The 20955-nt window shown below is 42.1% G+C and overlaps 1 protein-coding gene across 2 annotated transcripts in view; it reads left to right on the top strand.

Annotated features, from left to right (window-relative positions):
* Positions 1 to 20955, top strand: part of LOC126187676 (uncharacterized) — a 165415-nt gene that overhangs the window by 77290 nt on the left and 67170 nt on the right. The gene's annotated exons all lie outside the window — the stretch shown is intronic.

Raw genomic sequence — 20955 nt, 5'->3', positions numbered from 1 at the left:
GTTTCAGTTGCCTGAAACTGCAGTCGTGTGTGTGTGTGTGTGTGTGTGTGTGTGTGTGTGTGTGTGTGTGTGTGTGTGTGTGTGTGTCTACTTTTGACGAAGGCCTTACTGGTCGAAAACTGTATTTATTTGTGACAGTCTTTTTGTTGTGCCTATCTGCGACACAGCATCTCCACTATATGGTGAGTGGCAACTTTCCTTTTCATAATATTCTTACATTTCATCCTGGATTTTCCATTGTTTGGTTTTCTCATTTCAGGAACTGATGCTATTGTTAACTTCTTTTTCTAGAGATACCGGAATATTTATTAGTAATTTTTTGCTACCAGTCATATTGATTTATTTCACTTTTCATTTTGTTTACTGCAATTAATCTCAAGGCTGTTTTGCTCATGTTCAGGTGCTTATGCTTACAGATACATGTCACTCACAGATGAAATGTCAGTCTAAATAAAAATAGAATACTGTTTCATTTATTGTTCTACTGCTGGAGTGATTATTGGTTTTTTTTGGGGGGGTGGGAGTTGTTTGGGGGAGGTGGCAGTGGATGGCCAGAAATTGATGTTTTGTAGTGTTCTTTGCTGGTGTGGAGCTGTGCCTCATTGTCTACTGTGATTGTCACCACAACCTGTGTGCAATGCAGATAGTTTTGGATAGTTTTGCATAATCTTCATCACTTGTAATGGTGCAATTATCATGTGTTACACTTTTGATAGTTATGTCAGTTGTTCACTTAACAATTCTGGTGCCCCCAGCTTCATACAGATCATTGGTACACTAGTAGATTTATTTATTTGTATGGCTCACATGCAATGTAAAAATAAAGATATATAACATTAGTATATGTTTACTACAAGAATACAGGAAGGCAAAACTATATATAAAACTAACTAAAAGTCTATACCTAAGTTGCTAATCCAAATAAGAGCTGTCGTGTTGAACAACTGGGTTTCTGTGAATAACCAGCAGAATCCTGACGGTTTGACATGACAATGCCTTGCTGGGAAAGTCTGTAGAATTACATACAAGAGCTGTATCGTCAGCTTTCACAATGTTGCTCCAACTCTCCTGACAAGAACATATGGATCATTCATCTCCAAAGTGCTTCATTGTCTGGTTCGGAGCCCCACAGTCAAACCTGATACTCTGTAGCACCCCATTTGTAAAGTTAAGTCTGTGCATCGACCATGCCAAGCGCAAGTTCTGTTCAATTTGACCCATAGCTTCCTGTCAAGTTCTGTGCCAGCAATATCACAGTTATACTTTCAGAACCACTCACGCTCTTCAGGATTTTCAATAAGTTGACAGTTCCGACCGACAGGTCTGTCAGCTCGATATTACTAGCATTTAGCTCTTCTGCTTGTCGTGTAGTGGGTTACTTGAATTAAGTCTATGTCATCATAGACTTTGTATGTCTTCCTGTATGGATTATTCCAGGTTCTCCTGCAGCTTGCAGTATTCCCTAAGGAAGACCTCACTTCTACCAATTGTGGGTGAATAGATGTTGCTCGGCAGAGGAAGCCAACAAATGGGTGTTGGTTGGATAGTCCCAGTTATTAATTGCATTGTGTGGCTCAACTGGACATCAATCACATTGATTCTGCATTATTTTTTAATAATATTGCTACGAGTTTTTGTTTTGGTAGTGGCATTTTCAAGATGTTTTTTATATGGAAAGGTGTGGTCAAGGGTGGACACCAAGGTACTACTGGGGAGATTGGAAATATATGTGTTGAATAACAGGGAGACTAAGATGGAGCTCTGTGGTAGACTATTACCTAATTTCCTCTCCTTGCTCACATTTTCTCCTATGTAAATGCAGAGACACCTATTGTTTATCACAGTGTTTGTATATCATACCTTCTCTCCAGACTGAGTCATGTGCCGTGGTTAGGTCTACAAATGAGACAGATGTTTCCATGTTTTCTTGGAAAACAGCCTATATGCCAGTTGTTAGGGCCAGTACCTGCTTGGCTGTTTTACTCAGTTGTGTTGCTGATATTTCTTGCATCTCTCCTCAACTGTCTGTACCATATAAGTAATGCCACACTTTCCTGGAATGTGGTATACGCTGGACTCACAGAGACGTAATCATCCTTAAAATTACAAAGAATGTTAAATGTGATCCAGGTCTCCCAAAGCCAGGCTTACACAGACCTTCATTGTCTTTAACTTTGCAAAGAATCAAACATTGGAAAATCCAGGATGGAATGTAACAATATTATGAAAAGGAAAGTTGCTACTCACCATATAGCGGCGATGCTGAGTCACAGATAGACCCAAGAAAAATACTGTCACAATATAACCTTTTGGCCAATAAGACCTTTGTTGAAAATAGACACACCCCCCCCCCCCCCCCGCCCCCACACACACACACTCGTATGGGCGCAAACACAACTCACACGCACATGACTGACTGAAGGCAGTGTCACTTCAGGTTCCAGAGACTGCAGTCGTGTGTGAGTTGCATTCGTGTACGCGGGTGCCTGTGTGTGTGTGTGTGTGTGTGTGTGTGTGTGTGTGTGTGTCGTCTATTTTTTTTAACAAACACCTTACTGGCTGAAGGCATATATTGTGACAGTCTTTTTGTTGTGCCTATCTGTGATTCAGCATCTTCACTACATGGTGAGTAGCAACTTTCCTTTTCATCAACTTTCCCTTTCATAATATTGTTACATTGCAAAGAATGTTAGATATGATCTATAACTCCAAAAGCTGAGTGTGTACTACAGTCCATGCAAAGATAAGCATGTCTTCTGAGGGAAGCAGACTATTAAAACAGTTGAGGAGAGAGGCATGGAACATCAGATATACACCTGACAAAAACAATCATTGCAAATCAGCTGTTGCCACCCACTACCTTGTATATAATGGGGTGTATACATGGACAAGGAAAAAAAATTCCCGGATTTCTCGGTTGAAAATACACTTTCTCTCGGGTGAACATACATTTTTTCCAGTGTTATGTGGGAGTATACTTTTCCTCGGCACTGTAAAACTTATCAGTCTTTTGAATATTTATGGTTTTATATGCCGACATAGAATTTCCCGGCACTTTAGAAAACGAAACTCGGGGGGGGGGGGGGGGGGGGAACACATTTTGGAAAGATCTTTGATGTGCAGCAGCGCAGCAGCAACAAGTATGCCGCATATTTTTGTGTTACGAAAATATAAGTTCGAATTCCATCAAACGCCGCATGTTATTTTCCAAGGCATTGAAATCAAGATTGCGGCGTGCTTTTGTAAGCCAGTCATAGTTCATTTCATGTGATCTCACCAGCTGATGACAGCATACGACACGTGATGTAGTAAGCCAATAGCAAGATCACTCTTAAGTAATGTGAACACACAAATAAGAAAAGTTGATGGTTTAAATTAATATACATAGTGTTGCTACAAGAAAAACAGAGGTTTCACATGTAATCGTAATCTCGAAGATTAATAAGCTGCAAGAGAAGCTAAGCTGCCACATATAATGTTGATCTTTTTTGCACGTGTTACACTTTAAGATATATCACACAAATGTGCCAGTAAAATTTTTAATAACGACGTAAATAGGTGATCTTCTGGGCTCAAAATTCTTCTAGATGGTCGTCCTCAAAGAGTTGATTTTAATTGAGAGTCAAACGTTCTGTTATTTAAGAAATTCATCGTGTATTCTCGCGTATAGTTCATCTTGCGTAAAAGGAAATTTACTTTGAAAGTAACACTTTTCAAACCACCATCCGCAGTGTTTTCCCGTGACCTGTTAGAAACAGATTCGTTTCAGCAGTTGCCAGAGAGTGCCAGATAACAGGCACCACCACTCTTGCGCAGCTACGATGACACAGGAAGCCTGTATGTTCGTACGTGTAAAACATTAAAAGATCTTGCACTATGTCACAAAAGTAACAAGACATCAGAGGCCACTTCAAGTTCATTGGAATTTCGTGAACCATACTAAAATGCATAATTGGGCTTGAAGTGCACATTCATATATCCAGATTCAGAAATAAATTTTCTTGAGTACCAGTACTGTATTACCTCATGTTTGGTTCATTATTATGGCATAATGCCATGTGAGTTAGAAGATGGAAAATGTGCACGTGAAATGCAGCAAACAGTTGAAACTAGCCAACAATATGAAATTAAACACTTCGTTTCAAATAAATTGACTGCCTTAGCGCAAAAGATTAATAAAAGCCAAATCTCTTTAGCAAAGCGACAAAAATAACTTCATTGTTCTGCAAGGTGGTTAATGCTCGACTGTCAGAAAGCTGGAAATAAAACCTGAAAATAATAATATATTTCAGCCTTCCATAATTATGCAAACATATTTTAATTCGATATCTCCCGGCCACAGAAATCTGTTTTGTTTTCATTTGATGCAAGAGTAACAAATGAAGAGGAAACAGCAAAATCACTAAACGTAAACACAGGTCACGTGAAGACTACCCACCTCCCCACCACAACTCAGACTGCTCTGTGCAACAGCCCCGGATCTGCGATATTTCTGAACTGGGGCAATACTAGATAGTGGCGCCCAGCCACACATCCGTAGCCAGAAATGGGAGAAGGAACTATCCATACGCAACTCAACTGTGCATGCACAAGAGCCCGCCCGCAACTGCTCAAACAAATCTAATGTCAACAGCTGTCACGTCAGGCTCATTGGAGCCAATTTGTAGTTATGAATCATTGCATAGTCTTTCTAAAGCCTTTGACACACTTTGCTGTTGGCAGACGCTTGTATGAGCACTATGTCAAGTTTCTGGGACAGCTTAATTATGCTGTCTATTGAAACAGAGATGTTGGAATATGTTACAAACAGTGACAGATCTTTTAATTTAAACTAGGCTTGACAACTGTAACTCAATTTATTAAGCTTCTGCTAGCCATCACATCTGCCAGAGTTGTAAAACCCTGAAAGAATATACATTTCATTAAATAAATATCAGTGCAAGTTCTGAAAGACAAAACAGCATTAAATAGCATAGCAGGTATTGAGAATCAAACTAATCTGTAAATAGCAGTTCGAGACCAACAGTCGTTCACAGTCTGAAAGAGTCCAGGCAGCAAGTACACACAACAGTCCAACTTCTAACTATAAATACATAGCCCCTGTAAAAAAATCTGTAAGATCAATGCTAAAAAAAATCCCCAATTCTATGTTTCTTTCTAGTAAGGTTTACCTCGATTCTACATTCTTACTTGACATCTCGCTTGACTTTGTCCCATTTTCTTCCAATTGACTTTTGATGTGACTAAACAAGTTATAAGTGGCACAAAAGACAGACGGTTTGCACCCTGGGTGGTGGCGGTGTTAAGGGAATAATTTATGCCATTGCGGAGAGGAGAGATGTGAGAGAGGAGATGTTGACATAATCCACAACTGGCACTGCCAACATAACTAGCAAAGTTTACCTTCATCACACAGTCAACGTGAAGCATTTCGAACTGAGACAATGCGTGACAAAGGGGCCCACAGTTGACACCTTCTTTTGTGCCACTTGTAACTCGGTCTCATGTTTTGCATGTATTTCCAATGTACTGTATTCAGCAACAATATCAATCACCAACCTTTTAAATTCAAACACTGAATCTGGAAGAATATGCTTGGTCAGAATCAAGGAAATGTCGGTCATCTCTGGCTAGTGAGCTCCTATTGGCTGGCGACTTGTTACGTTACCCAACAGCCAGCGCAGTAACCACACCACACTAACACACGTAAGAAGTTTAGAGATCTTCGCCTACAAAACATTTGGAATTGCTAAAGTACTGCATTATAAAGTATAAACAGGCACAGAAGCTATAAATGAAAATTTTTTAGTCCCATAAACCCCATCAATCAATCAAAGTAAGTGCAAGAATTTTATTCTTCTCCTCGTATGTAGCAATTTTACCAATACTTATAACATCAACTGTCATAAGCAAATTGCAAATCCATAAACAAACGAGACAGAAATTCCAAAAGTCACATAATATAAGAGACCTATTAAAAAAAAAGTGGGCTTTGCCATTAGTAATTCTGTAGGGTACGTAACTGAAAAGACTATCACTTTTGCTAATGATGTAAGAGATAATTAAGCCATTTCCCAACAGACTCCTGCCACAAATTATACCTGAAAACATGCAGTTTTGAGGGTTCTTTCATTTTATGTTCACCTAAAAAATAACAAAAATTTATAGCCTACATGGTGCAATAAACTGAAAATCGTGAAACATGTTAAAAACTGCCGCATTGTAACACCTCGGATGTTTGTTTTCCACCTGCAGCCAATAACTATGCAGCATGTTGATGTCACGCTAATGCAGTAGCTTGCAGCATACACAGTGATAAATAGCAAGCTTATTTGGCAGCTTGTTCCAAAGTATGGCTAACGTTATCGGTGTATAGCAGATGTAGTGACCGCAGCTTCCAATTAGGTTTAATTTATATAATAATACTTCACACACCCTTCACTAGCGTGCATTAATTTTACTTGCAGTAGTTCTGCTCGGAGCCTGTCGGCAGAATCTGGAATATATTGTGCCTCTACTGACTGCAGCCAATGTATACTACTCCAGTTGCTATGTGCGGTACCACAATTAGCAGGATGTGTTCAGGGAACGTTTGTTTTTGTACAAGGTTGGAAGGAGAATTACAGTCTGTGAAGGCTTCAGTGAGACCCGTTGGTATATTTCGAGAGGGGTCACTCATCACTGCAGATGTGACAACCACGGGTGGCTTGGATGTATGGAAGGTACTTCTTAGTATGAACTGGTGGCAGCTGTCAAAATGGAGGTACTGCTGGTGGTTAGTATGCTTGATATGGATGGAGGTGCTGATGCAGCCATCTTTGAGGTGGAGGTCAACATCTAGGAAGGTGGTTTGTTGGGTTGTGTAGGACCAGGTGAAGCAGATAGGGGAGAAGTTGAGATTCTGGAGGAATGTGGATAGTGTGCCCTCGCCCTCGATCCAGATTGCAAAGATGTCATCAATGAATCTGAACCAGGTTAGGGGTTTAGGAAGGAGTCCTCTATATGGCACATACGAAGGTTGGCATAGGGTGGTGCCATGCGGGTGCCCCTAGTTGTACCCCAAATTTGTTTGTAGGCGATGCCTTGAAAGGTGAAGTAATTTTGGGTGAGGATATAGTTGGTGATGGCGACTAAAAAGGAGATTGTTCATTTGGAATCCATCATGCGTTGGGAAAAGTAGTGTTCAATAGTGGTAAGGCCTTGGGCATTAGGAATGTTGGTGTGCGGGGAGGTGGCATCAACAGTGACAAGCAGGGCACCATGTGGCAACTTCCCTTTTCATAATATTGTTACATTCCATCCTAGATTTTCTATTGTTTGATTTTTGCCTGATGGCTTTTCTTCAGTCCTAACCCAGTGCTGGTTTCCTTTGTTACTATTACCTAATGCATCACTATACTCAATGTCCATCGTTCTTTCTCTTATTTTGTGTGTTTCTCTTGTTGCCTTCAAACTGCGCTGCACACTCTAATTACGAGCCACACTGTATCAGTCATCTTGGCCATGCACAACAGACAGCTACAAGACCATGGTGATTGTTGGTGCATCATCTTATGTCCCACATTACTCTCGCTGATATAATTAATCCTATACCTCCAAATTGATCAACCAAGCCCAAACCTTCTTGCAATACCTTCTTCCCACCTGCAAAACTTTCTTGCTATGCAATCCCAAATTCATGGAACTCGTAACACACATTGAAACTCTTGCCCTGCAGGAACTTGAGCAATGTGCACAATGCCACCTCAAGCAGACCTCCACCCTGCTCACTTCCTACTCCCGTCTTGGAGTACCACTGTCCACCACCTCTACAACAACCTCCAAACCTCCCCCACATCCCCTCATAGCTGACAAACCCTGTCTTGCAGACCTACTACATTTAACCCACCCTCTAAAACTCCCTCCCACCACCACACAGAATCCAGAACATAAACAGACTGGAAACACAGTAACGAACCTTTCCTCCAGAAGCCTTAGCCCCACAGAAATATCAGTCATTTCCAAAGGCCTCACCTTTTGCCTCACTCCCGAATGCATTCAAGCAGGACGTGTTAAAGACCTTCTCTCCTTCTCCCAGTCCCTACAGTGGAAAGACTTTTTTGCCAGCAACCTACCAATCGGTCTCAACCACTGACCAAGATTGAACCTTGTCTAATTCAGTTCCCTCCTCCATCCAACGCTGATCCACCCCCCCCCCCCACCCCCCACCCCCCCCCCCCCAAAAAAAATCGCCCCCTGTTAACTTTACAGAATTTCTTAACCTCAAACCTTGCTTCACTATCATTCCCCAAATCTCACAACATGCAAACTAACCTTACACCCACAGAAAGAACCACAGTCTACCATCTAAAAACTGATCCTGATCTTATAATCCCATCTGCTGACAAAAGCTCCACCACTGTTGTTTTGAACCGCAAGGATTACCTGGTGGAAGAACTCCGCTAGCTGTCAAACACTTCCACCTACAAACCTTCCCACAGTGACCCCATTCCAGTAATCCAGCGGGACCTCCAGTCACTCCTCAAATCCCCCGCACTCCTACCTTCTATGTGCTTCCTAAAGTCCATAAACCTAAACATCCAGGACACCCCAGTGTGGCCGGCCGGTTACTGTGTCCCCACTGAGAGAATCTCTGCTCTCATAGACCAACACCTTCAACCTATTACCTGGAACCTACCCTCCTATATAAATGGTAGCAACCATTTCCTCCACTGACTGTCCACAGTTCTCTCTTTACCACATGGTGTCCTGCTCATCACTGTTGATGCCACCTCCCTTTACACTAACATTCCTAATGCCCATGACCTTACTGCTATTGAACTCTACTTTTCCCAATGCCCGACGGATTCCAAACCAACCACCTCTTGTTTAGTCACCATGACAAATTGTATGCTCACCCACAGTTACTTCTCCCTTCAAGGCATCATCTACAAACAAATCCGGGGTATGGCTGTGGGCACCTGCATAGCACCATCCTGTGCCAACCTTCTCATGGTCCATCTAGAGGAATCCTTCCTAAACACCCAGAATCCTAAACCCCTCACCTGGTTCAGATTCATTGATGACATCTTTGCAAACCAGATCGAGGGGTGAGGACACCCTATCCAGATTCCTTCAGAACCTCTACAGCTTCTCCCCCATTTGCTTCACCTACTGAACCCGAGAAGCCACCTCCCTAGATGTTGACCTCCACCTCAAAGATGGCTGCATTAGTACCTCCATCCACATCATACCTACTAATCACCAGCAGTACATCGACAGCTGCCACCCATTCCACACCAAGAGGTCCCTTCCATACAGCCTAGCCACCCGTGGTCATTGCATTTGCAGTGATGAGCAGTCTCTCTCGAAATATACCGAGGGTCTCACTGAAGCCTTCACAGACCATAATTGTCCTTCCAACCTTGTACAAAAACAAATCTAGCGTGCCTTATCTTTCCATTCTCCCACCACCTCCCAAAGTCCCACCATCCAGGCACAGAGGAACATTCCCCTCGTAACTCAGTACCACCCAGGACTGGTGCAACTGAATTACATTCTCCGCCAGGGTTTCGATTACCTCTTGCCGTGCCCTGAAATGAGAAATGTCCTGCTCACCATCCTTCCCAACCCTCTCATAGTGGTAGTCCACTGTGCACCGAACCTACCCAATATACTCATCCATCCTTACACAACCCCTGCTCCCAACCTCTTACATCATTCCTCTGTAATAGACCTAGATGCAAGATCTGTCCCATACATCCTCCCACGGCCATCACCATCTACTCCAGTCTGGTCACAAACATCACCTATCCCATCAAAGGCAGGGCTACCTGTGGAACCAGTCATGCAATCTACAAGCTAAGCTCAAACCACTGTGCTGCATTCTATGTGCGTATGACAAGAAGTTGTTTATCCACATGAATGACCACCGACAAACTGTGGCCAAAAAGGAAGTGGACCACCCTGTTGATGAGCACGCTGCCAAACAAGATATCCTTCCTTTCAATGACTGCTTCACAGTCTGTGCCGTATGGATCCTTCCCAGTAACCCCAGCATTTCTGAATTGCGCTGGTGGGAACTTTCCCTATGTTCCCGTAACCCTCGTGGCCTCAACCTTTGTTAGCCACTCTCCTCACCCATCAGCCACTTCCCTGTTCCCATTCCAGTACTACACAGCCGTCATTCCACCATCACACCCAGTCTTTTTATTTCTCTCATTTTCTGCTACCTCCTCCACAACTCTCCCCTGTCCTCCTCCTACCTGGAGCACTACACTGTCCACCACCCATACCGTAATCTCTCTCTTCCTCCCCCTTACCCCCACCCCATCGCCACTCCCATCATGTACTGGTGCTGCTGCTTGCAGTGCCTGAGACTACAGTCATGTGTGTGAGTTACATTTGTGTGTGTGTGTGTGTGTGTGTGTTGTCTATTTTCGATGAAGGCCTTACTGGCCAAAATCTATTTATTTGTGACAGTTTTTTGTTTTTCCTATCTGCAATTCAGCATGTCCACTATATGGTGAGTGTCAAATTTCTTTTCCATAATATTGTTTGAAATGAGAAAAGAATTGGAAAGAAACTGCATCAAAGAATTGGAAAGAACAGAATGAAACAGAGTTCGAGTCTCAGCCTGGCACTCAATTTTAATCTGCCAGGAAGTTTCGTATCCCCACACATACTGCTGCAGAGTGAAAATTTCATTCCTAAACATCCCCCAGGCTGGGGTAAAGCCATGTCTCTGCAATATCCTTTCTTCCAGGAGTGATAGTTTTTCAAGTTCACAGGAGAGCTCCTGTGGAGTTTGGAAGGTAGTAGACAAACTACTGGAGGAAGTAAAGCTTTGAGTACGGGTCATGAATCGTGCTTGGGTAGCTCAGTCTGTAGATTACTTATCCGTGAAAGGCAAAGGTCCAGAATCCGAGTCTCAGTCCTGGACTCAGTTTCAGTATGCCAGGAAGTTTCATATCAGTGCACAATCCATTGCAGAGTGAAAATTTCATTCTGTAAACATCCCCCAGGCTGTGGCAAAGTCATGTTTCTGCAATATCCTTTCTTCCAGGAGTGCTAGAGTTTCGCAGGAGAGCTCTGTGAAGTTTGGAAGGTAGAAGACGAGGTACTGGTGGAAGTAAAGCTGTGAGGACAGGTCGTGAGTCATGCTTGGGTTGCTCAGTCGGTAGAGTACTTGCCCGAGAAAGGCAAAGGTCCCCAGTTCTAGTCTCAGTCTAGCACACATTTTTAATGTGCCAGGAAGTTTCATATCAGCACACGCTCTGCTGCAGAGTGAAAATTTCATTCTGGAAAAACCCCCAGGCTGTGGCAAAGCCATGTCTCTGCAATATCATTTCTTCCAGGAGTGCTAGTTCTGCAAGTTTCGTACGAGAGCTCCTGTAAGTTTGGAAGGCAGGAGACGAGCTACTGGCAGATGTTAATAAGCTGTTTATACTACTGGCGCAGTCGTTGAGAGACATAGGGCTCACATTCAGAAGGACCAAGGCTTAATTTCCGGTTTAGTTATTCAGATTTAAGTTTTTTCTGGTTTCCCTAAATTTCTTAAGGCAAATGCCAGGATGATTCCTTTAAGAAGAACAGCTCATTTCCTTCCATGTCCTCTCTGCCTCGTGATGACTGGGTGTTGTGTGATGTCCTTAGGTTAGTTAGGTTTAAGTAGTTCTAAGTTCTAGGGGACTGATGACCATAGATGTTAAGTCCCATAGTGCTCAGAGCCATTTGAACCATTTGAACCTTCCATGTCCTCTCCCATTCTGAATTTGTGCTGTATCTATAAAGGCCTCATTTTCAGTGGGTTGTTAAAGAAGAATGTTCGTCCCTTCCTTCCTATTTGTGCCTAGGGTTGTCAATCATGAGGTCCTTTGAGTAGTTTAGATAGTAGGAGACAGATAATGTCATATAGAACTTGTGGGGTATAGCTAGACAACTCATATAGCTCAGTTAGTAACAGCATTGTCCAGGGAATTCAGGATTTTGTGTTTTAGTCTCAGCATGCCAAAACAGTTTTAATTTTTTTGGAAGTTTTAATACAACACACACACACACACACACACACACACACACACACACACACACACACACACACACACACTCAAACTGTGGTACAGAAAATCCTGTATACCTGGTTGCCGTAAGTTCTGGAAATGAGGGAATATCAAGGAATTTCAAATGTGTCAGGGAAATTTGGAAAAAAAAGAAAGAAAGGAAAAGAAAAACCACTGGAAAACCCTCGTTTTCGTCTCAGTAGATGAAATATGAAATGGTTTGTTTACCAAGATGTTGAGTATCATCACTGACTGGGCATAGCTGAGAACATGTGCCACTTCCTACTCCCTCATTCTTAGTGCTTTTCCCCTCCCTACCACTTCAGTCACTGCTGCCACCACCACTTCTTGCTGCTAGCGTAGTAGCTGCTGACGAGAGGCAGGGAGGCATGAGGAGTGATTTGTTTGGATCTGATTCTCAGAGATTGGTGACGCAGAGGTCGGAAATGGCAGTCGTGTGCATGAATTGTGTTTGAGTGATTCTGTGAATAGGTGTGTGCTCTTGTTTTCTGACAGTCTGTGGCCGAAAATTTAGTTGCGAGAGTGTGATTGTCTTTTCTACCTGCCTTTGGGCGGCTCAGTAGTCATCTTTATGGAGAGTTGCTCCCTATCCTTATTATTATTGATTCTCAGAGGAATTGCACAAGTTATCTTTTGCATGGATTGATCACCACAGTCTCATTTCATCAACATGCTGTCTGTGACACATGACTAACAGGCCACATGATTGGATTCCCACAACAGGCCAAAATTGCAGGCCATTTCTGCGGGTATCTCTAATGGAACGAGCCTACCAATTTAAAGCCCATCGTTTCCCACTAATGTGCAGGCCATGCCCTTGGATCTAGTCCCACCGATCTACCCGCAGGCCGGGTCTGTTTGTGTGTGGCATAATGTGGTGGATTATCATGGTTTATCCAAGGACCCAGGACCCGAGGTGCTCCTCAGCAGGCCAGAGGCCATGAGCGATGGATTTTAGGAAATGTGACTGCTTCACCACAAGTAAAAAGTACATTGTAGAGTGTGGTGGTTTATAGAAATTTTATTTATTCAGGGTGTATACGACCCATGACAACCAGGAGATCTGGGAGAAAACCAGGATTTTTTTTCATCCAGGAGAAAACCAGGAAAAGCCCGGAAATCTTTTAGAATTCCGGGAATTTTTAATTGTTTTAGTTTTCAGTTAAATTTTTGTAACTATAACTGGTAAGAACTGATACTGTAACAAAGGATATTACTGTATCCCGCTACTGCAGAATAAGACTGCAGCAATAAAACATGAGCAAGAGAAAAAAAGGAAAATAAAACTTAAATTGCAAAGGAAATGCACAATATACAGCAACAAAAATCAATGCTCGTACAGCTGTCTGCCAATAGCAAAATGTGTCAAAGGCTTTTGGAAGACTATGCAATGCTTCATAACAACAAATTGTCTACGATGAGTGTGATGTCACAATTGTTTACATTAGACACATTTTAGCAGTTATGAGCAGGCGCATGCGCAGTTGAGTCACATATGAGTAGTACCTTCTCCCGCTTCTGGCTACAGAAATGTGGCTGTTGGCTGTGTAAGCAGTCACAGCATGCAGCTAGATGCTACCAGGAAAAATCTTACAGGCACGCCCAAGCTGCCAGATTCATACATGCGCAGCAGGCCCTGATCTAGGAGGGAGGGAGGGCAAACTGAGGTGTCTGAACCAGGTGGCAATTTCAGGGGGAGGGGGGGGGGCTAATTCATATTCTTGAGGAAATAAACCTTGTACTATTTATATTAACAGGTTTTTCAGTATTAGACAATGACATTTTGATTTTTCATGCAGCAAAACATTTGACGAACTTTGATGAGGTAATGGATTCTTTCGCTGAAGGGAAAGCAAGGAAAGCGCGCCATGTAAAGCTGTAGCAAGATTAGAGAGAAAAATATGCTAGGAGCTAAGAATTGAATAAATGTGTACTGCCTTGTTTGTTTCTTGTCTTTACTGGTTTTATGTATCCTGTATTTAATTTTATGTCACACAAAACAGCAAGTTATTAGCTAATAGGAAATAAAGAGTGCAAATTTTCGGAAGAGTTCTTGTTCTCTCGATTACAAATAATCCAATCCAGTATTAATTACGAGTCTCACCCCCCCCCCCCTTTTTTGAGAAAGAAAGAAGGGGGGGGGGGGGGCAGGATACCAACGAGCCAACTGGGAGCAGGAGAGGCATCACAGGACATTTTAATTTCCACTGTCCTGAATATAGTTTGATGGCATCCATTACAAAATATACATGTTTCAATTCCGGAGAGCAAAATACAGTGACATACGAGAGAAGAATGCTATGTGAGGAGGCGTGGCACTGCACTTCAGCACACTAAAAACCAAATAACATGTCTTACATTTTGTCGAACACATGTGTTTTATGTATCAGACTCTTCAGAAAGATGTGCGCTACAAAATGAACCTATTTTTGAAAATTTGATTTTTTAAATTTTTGACGTCATACCTCAAACACTTGATGGAGGAGGTGGGGGGGGGGGGGGGGGGGGCACTATCTGGTATTGCCCAGGTTCGGAAATATCATAGATCCGGGGCTGATGTGCAGAGCCGTGTTGAGTTATAATGGGGAAGTGGGTAGTGTCCACGTGACCTGTGTTTATATTTAGTGATTTTGCTGTTTCCTTTTCGTTTACTGCTCTCGCATCAAATGAAAACAAAATGGATTTCAGTGTGTGGGAGTTGTCAAGTGAATTAAAATACATTCACATAATTATGGAAGGCTAAAATATGTTATTAGTTTCAGATTGTATTTTATTTCCACCTTTTTGACAGTCAAGTATTAATCGCCTTGGAGAACTATGAAGTTATTTTTGTCGGTTTGCTAAAGAAATTTGGCTTTTATTAATCTCTTACTCTGGGGCAGTTAATGTATTTGAAACAAAGTGTTTAATTCCACACTACTGGCTAGTTTCAACAGTCTGCTGCATTTTGAGTGCGTGTTCTCATCTTCTAGCACATATGGCATTATGGCATACTAAAGAACCAAACACGAGATTATACAGTACCGATACACCAAGAAAATTTACATCCTGAAAACCACAATAAAAAGCTTAATATCAGGTCGAGGCCTACTTCAATGGGAATCTTTACCTACAAATGTACACTTTTAAGTATGCACTCTAAATGTGCACATTTTAGTATGGGTCACAAAATTCTGATGCTCTTGGAGTATCCTCTGATGTCTTGTTTCTTTTATGACATAATGTAAGATCTTTCAATGTTTTACATGTATGAACATATGCACTTCCAATGTCATCGTAGCTGCGCAAGCACAGTGGCACCTGTTACCTGGCGCTCCCTGGCAACTGCTGAAACGAACCTATTTCTAACAGGTCATCGGAAAATATTGCAAATGGTGGTTTGAAAAGCATTATTTTCAAAGTAAATTTCTTTTTACACAGGTTGAACTATGTGTAAGAATGTACGATGAATTTCTAAAATCGCATAGCGATTGACTCTCATTTAAAAATCAACTCTTTGATGACAAGCCATTTAGAAGAATTTTGAGCCCAGAAGATCAGACATTTATGTCGTTATTAAAAACTTTACTGGCAAAATTTGTGTGATATATCTTAAAGTGTAAGACAAGCAAAAATCAACATTATATGTGAAAACTCAGCTTCTCTTGCAGCTTATGAACCTTAGGGACCAATATTATACATGAAAGCTTTGCTTTCCTTGTAGCGACACTACGTATTCGTATATTAATTTAAACCATTAACTTTTTCTGTTTGTGTGTTTGCACTACTTAAGTGATGTTGCTATTGGCTGACTACATCACGTGTCCTATGCTCTGAATATCCGCTGTCATCGGCTGGTGAGAGCACGTGACATGAGCTATGACTGGCTTACAAAAGTGCATCGCAGTCTCGATTTCAGTGCTTTGGAAAGCAACATGCGGTGTTTGGTGGAATTCAAATTTATACTTTCGTAATACGAAAATATGCATCATACATTCTGTTGCACATCAAAGATCTTTCCAAAATGTGTTTTTTTCCCCTGAGTTTTGTTTTCTAAAGTCCGGGAAAATTCTCTGCCTGTGTATAAAATCATAACCATGCAAAGGATTGATAAGTTTTACAGTGCCAAGGGAAAATATACTGTCACTTAACACGGAAAAAGTGTGTTTTCACCCGGGAGAAAGTGTATTTTTAACTTGGAAATCTGGGATTTTTTTTTCTTGTCTGCATATAACCCTGTTATTGTAGTATATTTTGGTAATTTGAAAATAGTTTATGTACTAGGTAGTATGGACGATAAGAAGAAGAAAATTGTGGCAGTCATTGGCAGTTGTACGCCATGTATCATATATTTCTTGAAAGGAAAATCACAAAATATCTGTAAAATAATAGATGTACCACAGTGGATAATAATTGACGGTGTTGGTTTACCCAATTCTTCCCCACCTTAGACACTTCTTTCAAGAGGCCTACAGTTTTATGAGGTTATTTCTGAAATCAGTGAAGGTATTTTAAATCTGTCTTGCGACTCCAAGGGAATGCTTATTTTTGTCACCAGATATGTTTTGCTTTATTGAATGAAAATAACAACAGTGGTCTTAATGAAATGCATATACCATGTGGTTTGCTTTCTCCATCTAAAAACAGTTTATTACAAGAGATGTTGATGTTAGTACTTAAGATTTTTGCTCACATGAGGGAGAAATACAGAAGTTCTTACATTTTTTGTTTTGTCAACTTATGTCTTTACTTACTCTTGAGATATCAAAATTCATCAGGGAAAAATGCTAAAACTTGTTTGGAAATCAGGGAAATATCAGGGAATTTCACTTTGGGAAACCTGTGGCAACCCTGTGTATAACTTCAAATGTATTCGCAGTTGCGAATATAAACAACTATCAGCTACATAAGGGAATGACAGCAATGAAAATTTGTGCTGGACCGGGCTTGAACCCGGATTTCCCTCTTTATGAGAGCAGTCATCTTAACCTCCTTGGCTACCCATGCACGATTCATAGCCAGACCCAAACTTCCATATGTTGTCGTTCCCACAACACAACCTGTTCATGAACATCCTGTACAAGTTGAATTGTTATTGAGTGCAGACTGATCACCAGTCTCTGAGTGTGGTGTAGAAGCTGTTAGTACAGCAGACCATTTTCAGAAGATATGGCGTCCTATTGCCCTTTCAATCATCCTGAATTGGATTATTCAATTTTTCCCTAAATCACACCAGAAAATTACAGAGAGATTTCCATAAAAATGGCTAACACTTATCTTCCCCCATCCTTGTCCACTTGAATTAGTAGCCACACCTAATAAGACTGACACTAATCGGATGTCAAATGGAAACTGTTATTTGTGCCAAGTGCTGATTTTGCTAAGGCTGTATTAAATCTCACAACAGTTCTCATGGAGAATACGTCTCTCTAAATGACAGAATTGTCTGGAAACAAAGGGAAGGAATATTAGGATTTAGTGTTTGTCAACATCGACATCATTAGAGGAACAGCACAAGCTCAGAATGTTTCAAGGATGGGGAAGGGAATTGGCCATGACTTGTCAGAGGAACCATCTCACATTTGACTGGAGCAATTTAGAGAAATCACAGAAATGCTACGTCTGGATGGCCAGATGCTGATTTGAACTGCTGTCCTCACGAATGCAAGTTCAGTGTGCTAACCACTGCGACACATTGCTTGCTGTGTCTGGAAACAGTATTGGCTACTTGCTGAGAATATTTAATAATGCATTTATTCACTTCATTCATCTTAATTAGTCTCTTTTGTTCTGATCTTCTTGTTGACAATATATGTTATACTGCATAGCTTTCATCCTGTGTTTAAAAGTAATGTTCTTATCCCAGGAAGTACCTATCAAGTTTCAACAATATGAAAAGGATAGTTTGTTGCTCACCATGTAGAGTAGGCATTAAGTCGCAAACAGACACAATGAAAAGTCTGCTGACTTTTAGCCTTTGGACAAAGAAGTACTTTTTCAGAAGTCGTGGAATGTTTCCCTCTATTATATTCATATCATTAATTTGAACCCAACAATCACGTTTGTTATAGTTATTGTTATTGTCACTGTTACATTTCGTAATGTCTGCTTGTGTCTGTGTATGTGTGGATGGATATGTGTGTGTGTGCGAGTGTATACCTGTCCTTTTTTCCCCCTAAGGTAAGTCTTTCCGCTCCCGGGATTGGAATGACTCCTTACCCTCTCCCTTAAAACCCATATCCTTTTGTCTTTCCTTCTCCTTCCCTCTTTCCTGACGAGGCAACCGTTGGTTGCGAAAGCTAGAATTTTGTGTGTATGTTTGTGTTTGTTTGTGTGTCTATCGACCTGCCAGCGCTTTTGTTCGGTAAGTCTCATCATCTTTCTTATATATATATATATATATATATATATATATATATATATATATATATATATATATATATATATATATATATATATAACCTTAGGCCCCTTACAAAACCTTTCACCTGACTCCATCAACCTCCTGACCCCACCGACACCCCGCACCCCTACCTTCTACCTTCTTCCTAAAATTCACAAACCCAATCATCCCGGCCGCCCCATTGTAGCTGGTTACCAAGCCCCCACAGAACGTATCTCTGCCTACGTAGATCAACACCTTCAACCCATTACATGCAGTCTCCCATCCTTCATCAAAGACACCAACCACTTTCTCGAACGCCTGGAATCCTTACCCAATCCATTACCCCCAGAAACCATCCTTGTAACCATTGATGCCACTTCCTTATACACAAATATCCCGCACGTCCAGGGCCTCGTTGCGATGGAGCACTTCCTTTCACGCCGATCACCTGCCACCCTACCTAAAACCTCTTTCCTCATTACCTTAGCCAGCTTCATCCTGACCCACAACTTCTTCACTTTTGAAAACCAGACATACCAACAATTAAAGGGAACAGCCATGGGTACCAGGATGGCCCCCTCATATGCCAACCTATTCATGGGTCGCTTAGAGGAAGCCTTCTTGGTTACCCAGGCCTGCCAACCCAAAGTTTGGTACAGATTTATTGATGACATCTTCATGATCTGGACTCACAGTGAAGAAGAACTCCAGAACTTCCTCTCCAACCTCAACTCCTTTGGTTCCATCAGATTCACCTGGTCCTACTCCAAATCCCATGCCACTTTCCTTGATGTTGACCTTCACCTGTCCAATGGCCAGCTTCACACGTCTGTCCACATCAAACCCACCAACAAGCAACAGTACCTCCATTACGACAGCTGCCACCCATTCCACATCAAACGGTCCCTTCCCTACAGCCTAGGTCTTTGTGGCAAACGAATCTGCTCCAGTCCGGAATCCCTGAAGCATTACACCAACAACCTGACAACAGCTTTCGCATCCCGCAACTACCCTCCCGACCTGGTACACAAGCAAATAAACTGAGCCACTTCCTCATCCTCTCAAACCCAGAACCTCCCACAGAAGAACCACAAAAGTGCCCCACTTGTGACAGGATACTTTCCGGGACTGGATCAGATTCTGAATGTGGCTGTCCAGCAGGGATACGACTTCCTCAAATCCTGCCCTGAAATGAGATCCATCCTTCATGAAATCCTCCCCACTCCACCAAGAGTGTCTTTCCGCCGTCCACCTAACCTTCGTAACCTCTTAGTACATCCCTATGAAATCCCCAAACCATCTTCCCTACCCTCTGGCTCCTACCCTTGTAACCGCCCCCGGTGTAAAACCTGTCCCATGCACCCTCCCACCACCACCTACTCCAGTCCTGTAACCCGGAAGGTGTACACGATCAAAGGCAGAGCCACGTGTGAAAGCACCCACGTGATCTACCAACTGACCTGCCTACACTGTGATGCATTCTATGTGGGAATGACCAGCAACAAACTGTCCATTCGCATGAATGGACACAGGCAGACAGTGTTTGTTGGAAATGAGGATCACCCTGTGGCTAAACATGCCTTGGTGCACGACCAGCACATCTTGGCGCAGTGTTACACCGTCCGGGTTATCTGGATACTTCCTACTAACACCAACCTATCCGAACTCCGGAGATGGGAACTTGCTCTTCAATATATCCTCTCTTCCCGTTATCCACCAGGCCTCAATCTCCGCTAATTTCAAGTTGCCGCACTCATACCTCACCTGTCATTCAACAACATCTTTGCCTCTGCACTTCTGCCTCGACTGACATCTCTGCCCAAACTCTTTGTCTTTAAATATGTCTGCTTGTGTCTGTATATGTGTGGATGGATATGTGTGTGTGCACGCGAGTGTATACCCGTCCTTTTTTCCCCCTAAGGTAAGTCTTTCCGCTCCCGGGACTGGAATGACTCCTTACCCTCTCCCTTAAAACCCACATCCTTTCGTCTTTCCCTCTCCTTCCCTCTTTCCTGATGAGGCAACAGTTTGTTGCGAAAGCTTGAATTTTGTGTGTATGTTTGTGTTCGTTTGTGTGTCTGTCGACCTGCCAGCACTTTCATTTGGTAAGTCACATCATCTTTGTTTTTAGGTATATATATATAAAAACAAAGATGATGTGACTTACCAAACGAAAGTGCTGGCACGTCTGGATGAACTATCGACGTGCCAGCGGTTTCGTTTGGTAAGTCACATCATCTTTGTTTTTAGATTTATTTTTTCCCACGTGGAATGTTTCCTTCCATTATATAGTGATCCATTTGAGATGACACTGAAGTTAAACATTATGTACAAGAAACTGTGCAAACTGATAGGAGAGTACGGAGATTGAGTTTGAAGTTTGTGTCACAGCACATTTGCACTCAACATTTCTGCCACTGTGAATGCGGCGTATCATACCGCGCACCTGTGTTGTGGCATTTCTGGAGTGATTTGCTGGAAGACCACTGTAGTCACCCGTGTAGGTCAGTCAGATTCTGTGGGCTTCTTGCA

The sequence above is a fragment of the Schistocerca cancellata genome, chromosome 5 (genome assembly GCF_023864275.1).
Source record: "Schistocerca cancellata isolate TAMUIC-IGC-003103 chromosome 5, iqSchCanc2.1, whole genome shotgun sequence".
NCBI classification, from domain to species: Eukaryota; Metazoa; Arthropoda; class Insecta; order Orthoptera; family Acrididae; genus Schistocerca; species Schistocerca cancellata.
The sequence above is the reverse complement of the archived record's forward strand: the minus strand, read 5'-3'. Positions and strand labels throughout refer to the sequence as shown.